Here is a 13,003-nt window from a genome sequence, read left to right on the forward strand (position 1 = left end):
AGAAGGAAATTTTGTAAAAAAATAAATCCATTTTTTCCGTATTTTACTTTTAAATGGACTTAGATTTCCTGCCAGGAAACAACACATTCACTCTGTGGTTAAAGTTTTTAAAATTTTAATAACTTTCTTATACTATTTTGGATTTGTACCAAACTTGGACAGAAGCTTGTTTATGATCAAATGCTAATATCTAGAAGGAAATTTTGTTTTCTTCCAGTTAACATTACATTCAATCTGCAGTTAATTTAGTTATTAAACATTTATTAGATTCATAAACTATCCTGGATTTTTACCAAACTTGGACAGAAGCTTCTTACAATAAAAAGATAGTATCAAGAGGAATATTTTTATTGATTTACTTCCTCATTTTTGTTGAGCCTGCGATTAACAGAAAAAGTAGGCGAGACACTGGGTTCCGCGGAACACTTACGAATTTTTAACAATATATGCCCAAATTATTTACATACTAATTTTGTTAAAAATGAAACATCTTTCAATACAAGATCTAGTTGTAAAAACTTTTATATACCAGGAATTAAAGGGTGTGAATCAACAACTTTCTTTTATAATGGAATAAAAGACTGGAATTCGTTACCAGACATGATTAAAAGTTGCTCTAAAAAATATAATTTTAAAGTGCAGGTGAAAAAATTTTTGATGGATAAATTTAAATCCATCTTTAATAGTGAATTTGTTTTTTATTAATTATACTGGGGCTTTGGCCATTTATCTGTGATAAATTCTAAATGATTTGTGCTTGTATTTTCTATGTGTCAACCCTTGGTGTAAACTGGAAGTCTCGTTATAAAAGGACCCCACTGGAAATAAGTTTTACTAACTTTTGTGGGTCATCCAAAGATATTAGGCTACAGTGTAAAATCTAGTCAAGTTAAATTTCACTCATTTTTAATCTAGTCTAATCATATTATCAAAATATCATGAAAATTTTCATAATTTTATTTTTTATTTCTTAATTTAAAATTTTTAGTAAACATGTATATCATTTTAGTGTCTATAAACTATGTCTAGTGCTGTATCTATGTCTTTGTAATATTTTGTATCTGTCAAATTCATGCCTTTTTATCTTGAATAAATATATATATATATATATGAAGCATTGATTGTATTCAACTATAATCATGGACAAAGGAAGATAACTCCAATTTAAAAATTAATTGATATTTAGAAAATAAAATGAAAAATTCAGCAATTTTTCCATTTGTTAGATTATAACTCTTAGAACAGTAAAAGTGACGGCACCAATATTCAAACTTGATCTGTTTATTGTGGTAATAAGCATTGTGTATAAGTTTCATAACATTTGGTTGAGGCAAACTTAAGTTAGAGGACGGAAATGAAAAATTTAGCAAATTTTCCATTTGTAAAGGGGCATAACTCCTGAACGGTAAAAGTGACGCCTCCAAAATTGAAACTTGATCTGTATTTAGTGGTAATAAGCATTATGTTTAAGTTTCAAAATATTTGGTTGAGGCAAGCTAAAGTTAGAGAACGGAAACCAACTTTGGGACGTACGTACGGACGGACGTACGTACAGACGGACAAGGGTAAAACTTAATGCCCCCTCCGCTACGGCGGGGGCATAAAAAGGGTGTTTTGTAATTGTGGTCTTTATGGAGAAATTTTGTTTGATATGAGATATTAAAAATATTTGTTACTAGATATAGGAAGATGTGGTATGAGTGCCAATGAGACAACTCTCCATCCAAGTTACAATTTATAAAAGTAAACCATTATAGGTCAAGGTACGGCCTTCAACACGGAGCATTGGCTCACACCGAACAGCAAGCTATAAAGGGCCCCAAAACATTACTAGTGTATAAAACCGGAAAAACCAACGGTCCGTAATCTATATAAAAACGAGAAACGAGAAACACGTATGAACTACATAAACAGACGACAACTACTGTAATCAGATTACTGACTTAGGACAGGTGCAAACATTTGCAGCGGGATTTAACGTTTTAATGGTACCAAACCTTCTTCCTTTTCTGAAACAATAGTATAACATCACAACATAGAAAAACACACTATAAAATATCAATTGGAAGGCTTAACTCAATAAAAAAAAGATCGTACCTCTTGTACACACGTTTTTGTGCAAGGAAAATAAAATATTTGTTGTTTGATTGTTTGTTTGTTACTGCAAGTACTTACTCGAAGCGACTTCGATCGACCATGTTGACGTAGTCAAAAAACGTATGTTAATCTCGGCTTGAATTCTTATGTGTGATATTTAGAGAAAAATCAGTATTTCACCAAAGGTTGAAAGTATTATTCCTGTGGATTTGTCAGTTATTTAAATTAATGTAAAACCTGAAATCCACATAAAATTCAAGTAAATCAATCACGCGTTGACTTACATCTTTGAAAATTACAATTCTTTCATTTGGTTATAATTCAGCCTGGTTTGTTTGAAATTTTTTTTTTGGCTCACGGTGATCAGTGGCGTAGCAAGGCCATGTTTTGCGCCTGTCCCAAACCTGGGCGAGGGGTCTAAAGGCCCATCAGCGGCTCAGATGCAGAGTACCTCCGGGTAGGGAGCGAAACCCCCGGAAGCTCACGCGTTATCGTTAAGAATTTACCATTTCTGTCATTCAAAATTCATCGATAGTAACATATTTGGTTGGTTGGGAACACAACTTTACTACATAAGATATGATTTCAGCTTTCCAGTTGTGAACTTTCCATTTCTGTATAACAACATTCCAGTAGAACCTGCATATCTTCCAGTTGATAGAATATTTCAGAACTTGCATTTCCCGTCATGATTTCCTTGAATGAGGTTGCTACTTACAAGGAAGCAGTTAAACCAAGAGTTCAAAGTGGTGAAGTTGAAAGCATCCCTTCGGGAATTTTAAGATCGCTGTCACGAGAGTTAGTTGACTGTTTCACAGATGACAATTCCGTCCACTTTTCCTCGAAACTAACCTATCGAATTAGACTTATCACCGAGTTTTTACTTACATGAGCCGAAAATGACGGATGCCACATGTGGAACAGGATATGGTTACCATTCTTGAGCACCTAAGACCCCCCCCCCCCCCGTTTTAGTAACTTGGTAACTTTCGCCTCACTTTTGATTTTGAGTTTGATTTGATTTTTTTTTTCATGTTGATTTGATTGTGTTGATTTGGAATTTAATGGTCCTTTGTTTTAGAGAAAAATGTCCAAACCATTTACTTTAGAATATGTTTGAAAGGAGATGTTAAGTAAACCAATCAATCGACAAAAAAATCATAACTTTATAAAAATAGAAAAAAAACAAGTTCTATTATTTATTTTAACTTCATATAATTTTCACACCTTTTTACGGGGAAATTTCGTTAATGGACGCATAAAATAATTAATTTTCATAGATGGTCAGGTGTAACATAAAAATGCAAGCCACACATATTGTATCCCAGCAGATACTGAATTGCTTTCAACAATAGTAAAATAGAGAATGGAAATGGGGAATGTGTCAAAGAGACAACAACCCGACTAAAGATTAAAAAACTGCCGAAGGCCACCAAAGCGTCTTCAACACAGCGAGAAAATCCCGCACCCGGAGGCGGACTTCAGCTGGCCCCTAAACAAAAATGTGTACTAGTTCAGTGAAAATGGACGTCATACTAAACTCCTAAACATATAAATGAACTAAAATTAAAAAAAAAAACATACAATAAAATTGAGAATGGAAATGGGGAATATGTCAAAGAGACAACAACCTGACCGAAGAGCAGACAACAGCCGAAGGACACCAATGGGTCTTCAACGCACGCAGCGAGAAAATCCCACATCCGGAGGTGGTCCTCAGCTGGCCCCTAAATAAAATTTTGTAATAGTTCAGTGAAAATGGACGTCACACTAAACTCCAAAACATATATATGAACTAAAATTGAAAAACATACAAGACATACAAAGGCCAGAGGCTCCTGACTTGGGACAGGCGCAAAAATGCGGTGGGGTTAAACATGTTTAGTGAGATCTCAACCCTTTCAAGTAATCTGAATAGAATATTCACAGTAGATTAAAAGTTTGACAGAAAATGAACAAATATATAATTTGATACCATTTGATTAAAAATTAAATTTCGTGACTGTGATATGATTATCTTCAATTACGAGTCATCGAAGAAAGTATTACAATTGCTCGTGTGCTTTAAACAGTTCTTTTGGTTTATTGGGATCAAAATATTTTATGCCTTCAAAATTCATGTGCACGCCCGGGCGTTTTGACGCAAACGTAGCTACGCGCCTGGTGATAAGAATTATTCTGTAAAATCTTACCGTCCTGGTGATAAGAATTAGTCTGTAAAATCTTACCGTTATCAAGTAACTGTTCTATTCTTATGCCAATATCTTCTTTTTGTCCTTTCCTCCCTGTGCTTATAAGGCAAGATAAGGTGAAGAACTTACGACATCTGATTAACCTGATATTGATTTTCGCAATCGGATCCACAACGTTCAACAATATCGTTTGAGTTGAAAGTATAAAATATGAAAACTGGAATTTCCACAATTTACTTACTTCCTCTTCTGTTTTAATCTAAAATAGTTTATCGATACACACACACTAGACGAGTTTGTTCTACAAACATGGTTGAACAGTAATATTGGCTTAAACTGACTTCTTTAATAAACAGAAACTAAAATAGTTGATTTTACAAAAAATGTAAACTCTTCCGAACACTGAGGACACTGAAAACTTTAGAATGTAAACAAAATGTGCTCACTTCAAAATGTACAAGTATAACCCTATCGCGGTCAATTTGAAGTTTGATGTATAAAGAAGTTTAAGAAAAGTTATGTTTACATTTAACGAGTATGACAGAACTAAAACTATATTGTTAAGGGGTTAATGACTTGTATGAAATTAGAAAAAAACTAAGCTGATGAAAAAGAGTAGAATATTATTATACAAAGGATAGAGTGAGATCAAGCCCTTATAGAGTCTAATTCTTTTCTGAAATTTTAACTTGTAATTAAAAGACTTCCATTTATTTCCGATTTTAAATTGTCATAATTCAAAATTAAAAACGAATAGTTTAAAGGCAGTGGCTATTTTACCGGCGCCGGCAAAATATAAAATATGCTATTTTGCCGGCTCTAGTTAAGCGGAAGCCAATTTTGCCAATAAAAAACGATTTTGTTTACATGCAGATATGCAATTCAAAGAACTTACTATGATTTCAAAAACAAATTAAATTTAAACATATTTTATTTGATTTTGAAGCTATGTGATTGATTTTGTTAGATTGCATAATGTTTTATCAAATTTATATGCAAAGAGATTTTTTACTTTTATATTTTTACAACATATACAGTTGAAAAATCTGAGATTTTATTTTTATGCATTCATGTAGCATTAGACTGTGACTGGCTTTAGAAGTAATTTCATTTACTATTTTGATATGATTTCATTGCTACAAATGGATGCTCAATGTTTTTATTTTTATGTCTTTACTTTTTACAAATTCTTATTTTCACTTTGACTGATAAATGTTTTTAAACGATTAAATGTATCGCAAATATTTATACTGTTATTTTATTAACTATATGAGTAATAAACTGATTCTTTTATGTTGACAATGCACAATATTTCGCACTACTTTTCGAAAGTAAATATTAAAATTCACTCTTTACAAAGAACTGGCATAATAACAAATTCTCTTTATTGCCGGCGCCGACAAAATAGTCATTGCTACATACATATGCTATTTTGCCGGCTTTAATTAAGATATTTTAATCAGAGCCGGCAAAATAGCATAGTTTCTATTTTGCCGGCGCTGTAACTATTCATTATATTTCAAAGAAATAAAAGTTTTTAAGTCTTTTAACAACTAACTTTAAGGTCAAGGTACTTTGGCTCCGATTGAACTAGGACTTATACATTGAATCTATTAGTCCAATGTTGAGCTATTACTAAAACTCATAAAATTGGCCAAAAGCGTTCCTAAATTTTTCTTTAAATCATCAAATCTCTATTTTCAAATTCATGAAGTTTTCTTTAAAATTTAAAAGTTGTTGATACATAGATATCCGTTTGATTGAAATAAAATAACCATAGGGTCATCAACTTCGTTTATACGGTATACATCATTCAAACTTGTTTTCTATGTAAAAAAAAGAAGAAAAAAAAACACCTCAAAACGTCGTACAACATCTATTTCTGACGTTTTTTTTCACTACCAAATAGGTAACAGATTGGTTATATACCAAAAACGAATTGCACTCAAAACATTTTACCTTGTTACAACAAAAACAATACTAAACTAATGTCAATATGGAATAATATACTAGTCAACAAAAGAAACGATACAAGGCAAAGTATTTTCCATATATAATGAAATTGGATACACTGTACCAAGGCAAATAATTGACCAATTGGTGTAATATTTACAGTGTTATTTTCTTACCAAAACCATTGATTTAAGGCAAATATGCGATTTTTTTTAATTTTTGTTATTTCAAAAATCGTATTTTCACCCAAAATTCAAAAATCGATATTAGAACTTAAAACTTTAAACTTAAACATGGTCTGTTTAAAATTTTGAATGCCTTTGCAGATATTTGAATACTTAATTCTCATCTTCGAAATTAACTTTTGTCATCATTTCCCGCAAAATAAATTTGACCCCTGAGTTCAATAACACGGTATTTTCTTCTTCTTCTTCTTCTTCTTCTTCTTCTTCTTCTTCTTCTTCTTCTTCTTCTTCTTCTTCTTCTTCTTCTTCTTCTTCTTCTTCTTCTTCTTCTTCTTCTTCTTCTTAATCATATGTATTTGCTTTGCACATTGGATAATTCACCAATTTTCCTATTTATTATATGTTATGATAAATTGGAGTTCAAACTTGTGTATCGTTACTTTTGTTGACTACTCGGTATGTGTATAATTCAACTTAACTCAACACGATCTGTCCATATTCAAGTCTTCAGATTTATATGTCTCTAATTCTTCTATATAAATATATGTATACATGTATCACGTTGCGAGTCTTTTGTATAACAAGCTATACATATGATATAAAATAAACTATTAGTTGCGTAAGAAATTTTAGAGCATTATTATTAGGAAGACTCCAAAGGTACTTCGAATGACCGGATATTTGAGTAATTCTCGGAATTCCCGCCATTTTTCTGCAAGCAAAGCATATATCATGATACTTCTTTAATCTATGATATGATTCAACACTTGATACACGCATAGATGTAGGTTATATTCATGCATATTGTTCATTTCCATCCAAGAGTAACACTCTTGTTATAATCTGTATAGTGTATAGCCACTCTTGTAGGTTCAAATATAGTGCGTAAATCTTCGTCTTCTTTCCTACCTATTGAGTATTGTATTTATTGTTAATTTGTTCTCGTCCTGAACATGCATGAAATATTTGCCACTGGACGTTAAGCAACCAACAATCAATTAATCTTCTTCTTCCCGGTTACGAGTCAGACTCTTCTTCTTCAAATCAGATTGATACGGTTAACATTATTTACAATTTTGAGTCCGTTATATTAATGTGTAGTCTGTAGCCCTGAGCTGAAATCTTCATTGGATCCCGCTTCAGCAATATTGGCAAATAATGCATTCCATTCCATGATTGTTCTTGGAAAGAAGGAATTCCTGTAGACATCACTGGTGATCCTCTGTTGGAAAAACTTTTGTCCACCACAAGTTCTACTGTCGCCACCTTTGAGGTAAGTACTCTTGTTGATATCTATCAGCTCATTCTGAATAGGATAGAGCATTCATAGCCTGTTATCATGGCGTCTTGCCTGTAATGTTCCCCATTTAAGCTCTTCTAGAATTGTAGTGACACATCCTGGTGTACTTGATGTGTAGTCATTGTAGACAAAACTAGCAGCTCTACTCTGAATAAGTTCTAGTGTGTTAATGTTGGCTTGGTTGTTTGGGTCCCATATGGTTGAAGCGTACTCTATGACAGGTCGTACTAGAGTTGTATAACCAGCAGCCTTTACTTTTCTTGTACACTCTTTTAGGTTCCGTTTTACAAAGCCAAGTGTTCGGTTTCCCTTTGCTGTAAGATTCTGTATATGTGTGTTCCATGAGAGATTGTTCAATATTGAGACTCCAAAGTACTTTGCATTATCTATTGTTCAAGTGTGTGGCCATGTAAGCTGTATGGATATTGTAAAAGGTCTTTGTTCTTTGGTGGTATGCTGATAACATTGCATTTTGTTGGGTTAAATCTCATCATCCATGCCTTTTCCCAATTTTCGAACGCTTCAAGGTCTTTATGCATTTGATCTGTATCCTTTGCATCACTAATTTCCCTCTGCAATTGAGTGTAATTGACTCTGTTCAAAATAAATCCCTTTCTTATGAATTTCAGTGTCCGGAGCGATTTCCTGATATTTTTCATTTTTTTTGTCTGGTGTTGAGTTGTCTCATTGGAATATAAGTTGAATTTACTGACAGACAGCACTTTCAATATATTTATATATATATATGCCAGTTGACTTAGTATGTATTACGTCACAGTACCCAAATTGCACCTATTTAGCAAAAATAGCAGCGAAAATTTTACAAGCTTTCCTAGGGACTAAACAATTTGTATTTTTTATTATTTGACAATTTGCACGTCTTTCAAATAGATAAATATATTGAAATATTCACAAAATGATTACAGTATATATAAACAGATAAAGTAATCACTGGAAAAAGTAAAATATACAGAAACATCGCCATGCGACATCCACAAAAAGTCTTTTTTTTTTAAAATGAGCAAATGAAATATGTTACAAGCATCCATTTCTTAAAAAATGAATAGTAAGCATGGACAAATGTCAAATTGTTCTAAATATTTGAAAAAATAAATAAAAACATCTGTTTTTAGATTTTTAAGGACGCGAATAGATGCAATTTGGGTACTCCTCATTACAGAACCATGGATCCTTTAGAGGTTGGTTCAAACCCATTTTTCTATGATTCATTATGGATTCAGAATTAAATTGGTGGAACTATATATTAAATAAGGATACATCTACAAAATAAACACAAAATGGAAACTTTTGTCTGGATCATAAATAAACGTAAGCAAAAAAACAGTCAAAATTGGTGCAATTTGGGTACCCTCATGTTACATGCTTTCTATTGTTAGACCAGAATATATCTCAAATACTGTCTGTCTGTAGTTTTAATTGGAAAGCAGGGTGTGCTTCTACAGAATGCTATCCAAAGTAGATATAGCTGTAGGTTGGACAGGCTTGACCATGATGATGCTATATAGTATAGCATTCCCCTTTAGTGGCCCCATTACTGTATGAATGGAATCCTTAATCTTGAGGCCTGTTGGCACAAATTGTCTCGAATGTGCAAGTTCACTCCTTAGTGCTTTATGCTCAAACCATTATCTCTGTGATTTTTAAAGGGTATGCACTGGTTAAGATTGGGAATGAGGAACTGCAGTATCAAATCTGCCAGTTCTGTTAATATAATTTGCCACTGCTTGTAGTTTGGCTTTTGTCTTTGATGTTCTCGCCTGCTGAAGGCTGGTTAATATTGTTGCTCAATTCAGGTTTCGGATCCCGACCTCTTTGGATATTTAATGAAACATATTTTCTCCTTTGTTCTCATAGCAAGGACACTCCAAGAGAAATTGGTGAGATGTTTCGGGTGCTGCACAGTTGCATGACTCTATGGCCTACTCATTTCTTGTAATAGCCAGTTGGGCAAATATGCTGAAATGTCTTTTAGTTGGGAAATCATTCAGGATTGAGTGTTTCATCATGTTCATAGTTGGTATCTTTTAGTATAAGTCCCTGCCTCTCTCAGATATTTCCCATCTTCTTTGCCATATTCTTGCTGTACTTTTATAGGTTGCTTGTTGGATGTCCTGGAGTGTTGCGATGTTATTCTTGGTTGGTAGTTCTTTTGATTCCTTTGCTGCTGTCTTTGCAAGGATGTCAGCCTCATCATTATCGGTTATATTGGCATGTCCTGGTGTCCATGAAACTATTACTCTGCAAAGATAATATGGGTGACTTGAAGGGTTGTGTAACAAGAGCCTGACTGAATAGCTTCTTGTTACTGAAACTGTGCGATGCACCTGATCATACAACGAACGAATGCTCTGAATGACAATGACAACTCTGGGACTCAAAACTCTGGTGAAAACTAACTCTTGAGACTCTTGAACTCGCGATGAATAATTCAATAATTCAGCATGGAATACTTTTATTTCCGATGGACTGTGTTCAGAGTAGAGTCATGAGTCCGATCTTATTTATCAAAATTACAAACAAGTATTTATACAAAATTAAATTGACAAGAATAAACATAACAAATAAGAATTAATTTGAGTGATATTGTTCACTGACAAAGATTAAACTATTCTTATATCATGTATATGACAAGGTAGGAACAAGGTTTTTCTGGTTTCCAGCAAATACTTAAGTATAAGTGAATGGATTTCTATGAAATTGTACCACAAGGTTCCATACCACACACAGAAGGGTGGGGTCGATTTTGTGGGTTGTGGCTTTAATCGTTAAAAAACTAGAGGCCAAATAGGGGCCAAAAACAAGACTTTTCTAATACTGGCTAAGCTGGTTCTAACATAAATTATTTCTGATCTATATAAAGAAACAACAAATACTGAGATGGCAGGAGATACACACCAAACAGGGTGTGTAAACTATTATATTTAGTTTGTAAACAGATTTACTAAGTATTGCGCAACAGCAAAGTATTGCACAACAGCAAGAAATCTTCAATTGAAAATAAATACAAATCTTTTAACCAATTTCAATGAGGATTGATTTAAAGTCTTGAATTGTTTGAGGTTTTTACCATGTATTACTATATTGGATATTAGGACATTTTTAAATAGGTCTACTTTGAGGTCCAAAGGGTCCAAAATTAGACTTTGTTTGATTTCATCAAAAACAGAATTCTGGTGGTTCTACATGTTCTATGATATGCTGAATCTAACTGCATTCAGATTTTGAATTTTAGGCCCTGTTTTCAAATAAGTCCATATTAAGGTCCAAAGGGTCCAAAATAAAACTTTGTTTAACAGTCAGGGGACTTACTTAAATGAGTGATTTTCTAAATCACTGATTCAAGTAACATTATGTCCATAAAGGTTGGAAGTAAGAGTTGTCTTTCTTTAATAATCACCTATTTAAGTAGTACAAATTAATCACTAGACTAAGTGATTTAATTTTATTGTAGCTTTAAATATAAAATACTAATGATCCAGGGACTAATTATGTTGCTGAAATTATCAGAACCAACATCTGTGTTGATAGGATGACCGGGTCATGTCAGGTGATGACCTTGTACTAAATCTAGGATAATGACATAAAAATCACTTGTTTAAGTATCATACCTCAATTTCCTTCCAAAAAATCACTTTTTTAAGTACCATTATTTTAATAACCCCCACTAATTTCAACACCCCCAAATAGTGAAATTTTGATCCCTAACAGTAGAATTTTATTACATAATCCCAATGATGAAACCTTGAATTTTATAGGAAAAATACTCCCACTGCTGGGAAAAATCTGTTAAGAAAGTATCAGTTCATTATGTAAAGCCATTTTTATAGCATTTTTTCAACTAAAATAGAATTTGCAGCTAAACGATTGCATCAAAGGCATAAACCTTGCTGCTTAAAAGAAGCAAAAAGTTCATTTTTTTCAATTTTACTAATGAAATGATATTATCTAAACCTATGTGTTTAAAATTTTGGTAAAACTACAAAATCACAATTTGTGACAAAACTTCGAATTTGCTACTTAAATAAGTGATTTAAAAATCACTTATTTCAATAAGTCCCCTGACTGTTTAAATTCATGTTTTTTTTTTATATTCTGAATCTAAACATGGAATTAGAGTTTTGATATTGGACCATTAAGTAGATTAAATGTCCCATTTCAAATTTTTATACGACCGCGAAAAAAATTTTGGGATCGTATAATGGTATGATGTCGTCGTCTGTGTCGTCGTTCGAAGACACATTTGGTTTCTGAACAATAACTTTAGTTTAAGTGAATGGATCTCTATGAAATTTTTTAAGAAGGTTTAATTCCACAAAAGGAAGGTTGGGATTGATTTTGGGGTTGATGGTCCCAACTGTTTAGGAATTAGGGGCCCAAAAGGGGCCCAAAACAAGCATTTTACTAGTTTCAGGATAATAACTTGTGTACAAGTATTTTGATTGCTCTGAAAATATACCACAATGTTTAATACCACAAGTAGAAGGTTGGGATTCAATTTGGGGGTTATGGTGCCAACAATTTAGGAATGAATTAAGGGCCAAAAAGGGGCCAAAAACAAGCATTTTTGTAGTTTCCAGACAATAACTTGTTTGTGAGTGTATGGATCTCTCTGATATTGTACCACAAGGTTCCATATTATAAAGGGAAGTCTGGGATTGAGTTTGGGGGTAATTGCCCCAAACATGGAGGAATAAGGGGCCAAAAACAAGCATTTTTCTAGTTTCCAGACAACAACTTGTGTTTAAGATTTCAGTTTAATTGAAGTCTGGAGCTGGCATGTCAGTTAACTGCTAGTAGTCTGTTGTTATTTATGTATTATTGTCATTTTGTTTATTTTCTTTGGTTACATCTTCTGACATCAGACTCGGACTTCTCTTGAACTGAATTTTAATGTGCATATTGTTATGCGTTTACTTTTCTACATTGGCTAGAGGTATAGGGGGAGGGTTGAGATCTCATAAACATGTTTAACCCCGCCGCATTTTTGCGCCTGTCCCAAGTCAGGAGCCTCTAGCCTTTGTTAGTCTTGTTTTATTTTTAATTTTAGTTTCTTGTGTACAATTTGGAGTTTAGTATGGCGTTCATTATCACTGAACTAGTATATATATTTGTTTAGGGGCCAGCTGAAGGACGCCTCCGGGTGCGGGAATTTCTCGCTGCATTGAAGACCTGTTGGTGGCCTTCTGCTGTTGTCTGTTCTGTGGTCGGGTTGTTGTCTCTTTGACACATTCCCCATTTCCATTCTCAATTTTATT

The 13,003-nt window shown here is 33.2% G+C and overlaps 1 protein-coding gene across 2 annotated transcripts in view; it reads left to right on the top strand.

Annotated features, from left to right (window-relative positions):
• Positions 1–7,129: 7,129 nt before the first annotated feature.
• The window catches only part of LOC127735796 (DNA repair protein REV1-like), a 53,525-nt gene continuing 47,651 nt past the window's right edge, over positions 7,130–13,003 (top strand). For both annotated transcript variants that reach the window (XM_052246119.1, XM_052246120.1), the window contains exon 1: positions 7,130–7,211. The gene's annotated coding sequence lies outside the window, so the exon portion shown is untranslated. The remainder of the gene's footprint in view (positions 7,212–13,003) is intronic.

The sequence above is a fragment of the Mytilus californianus genome, unplaced genomic scaffold (genome assembly GCF_021869535.1).
Source record: "Mytilus californianus isolate M0D057914Y unplaced genomic scaffold, xbMytCali1.0.p SCAF_3, whole genome shotgun sequence".
NCBI lineage: Eukaryota > Metazoa > Mollusca > Bivalvia > Mytilida > Mytilidae > Mytilus > Mytilus californianus.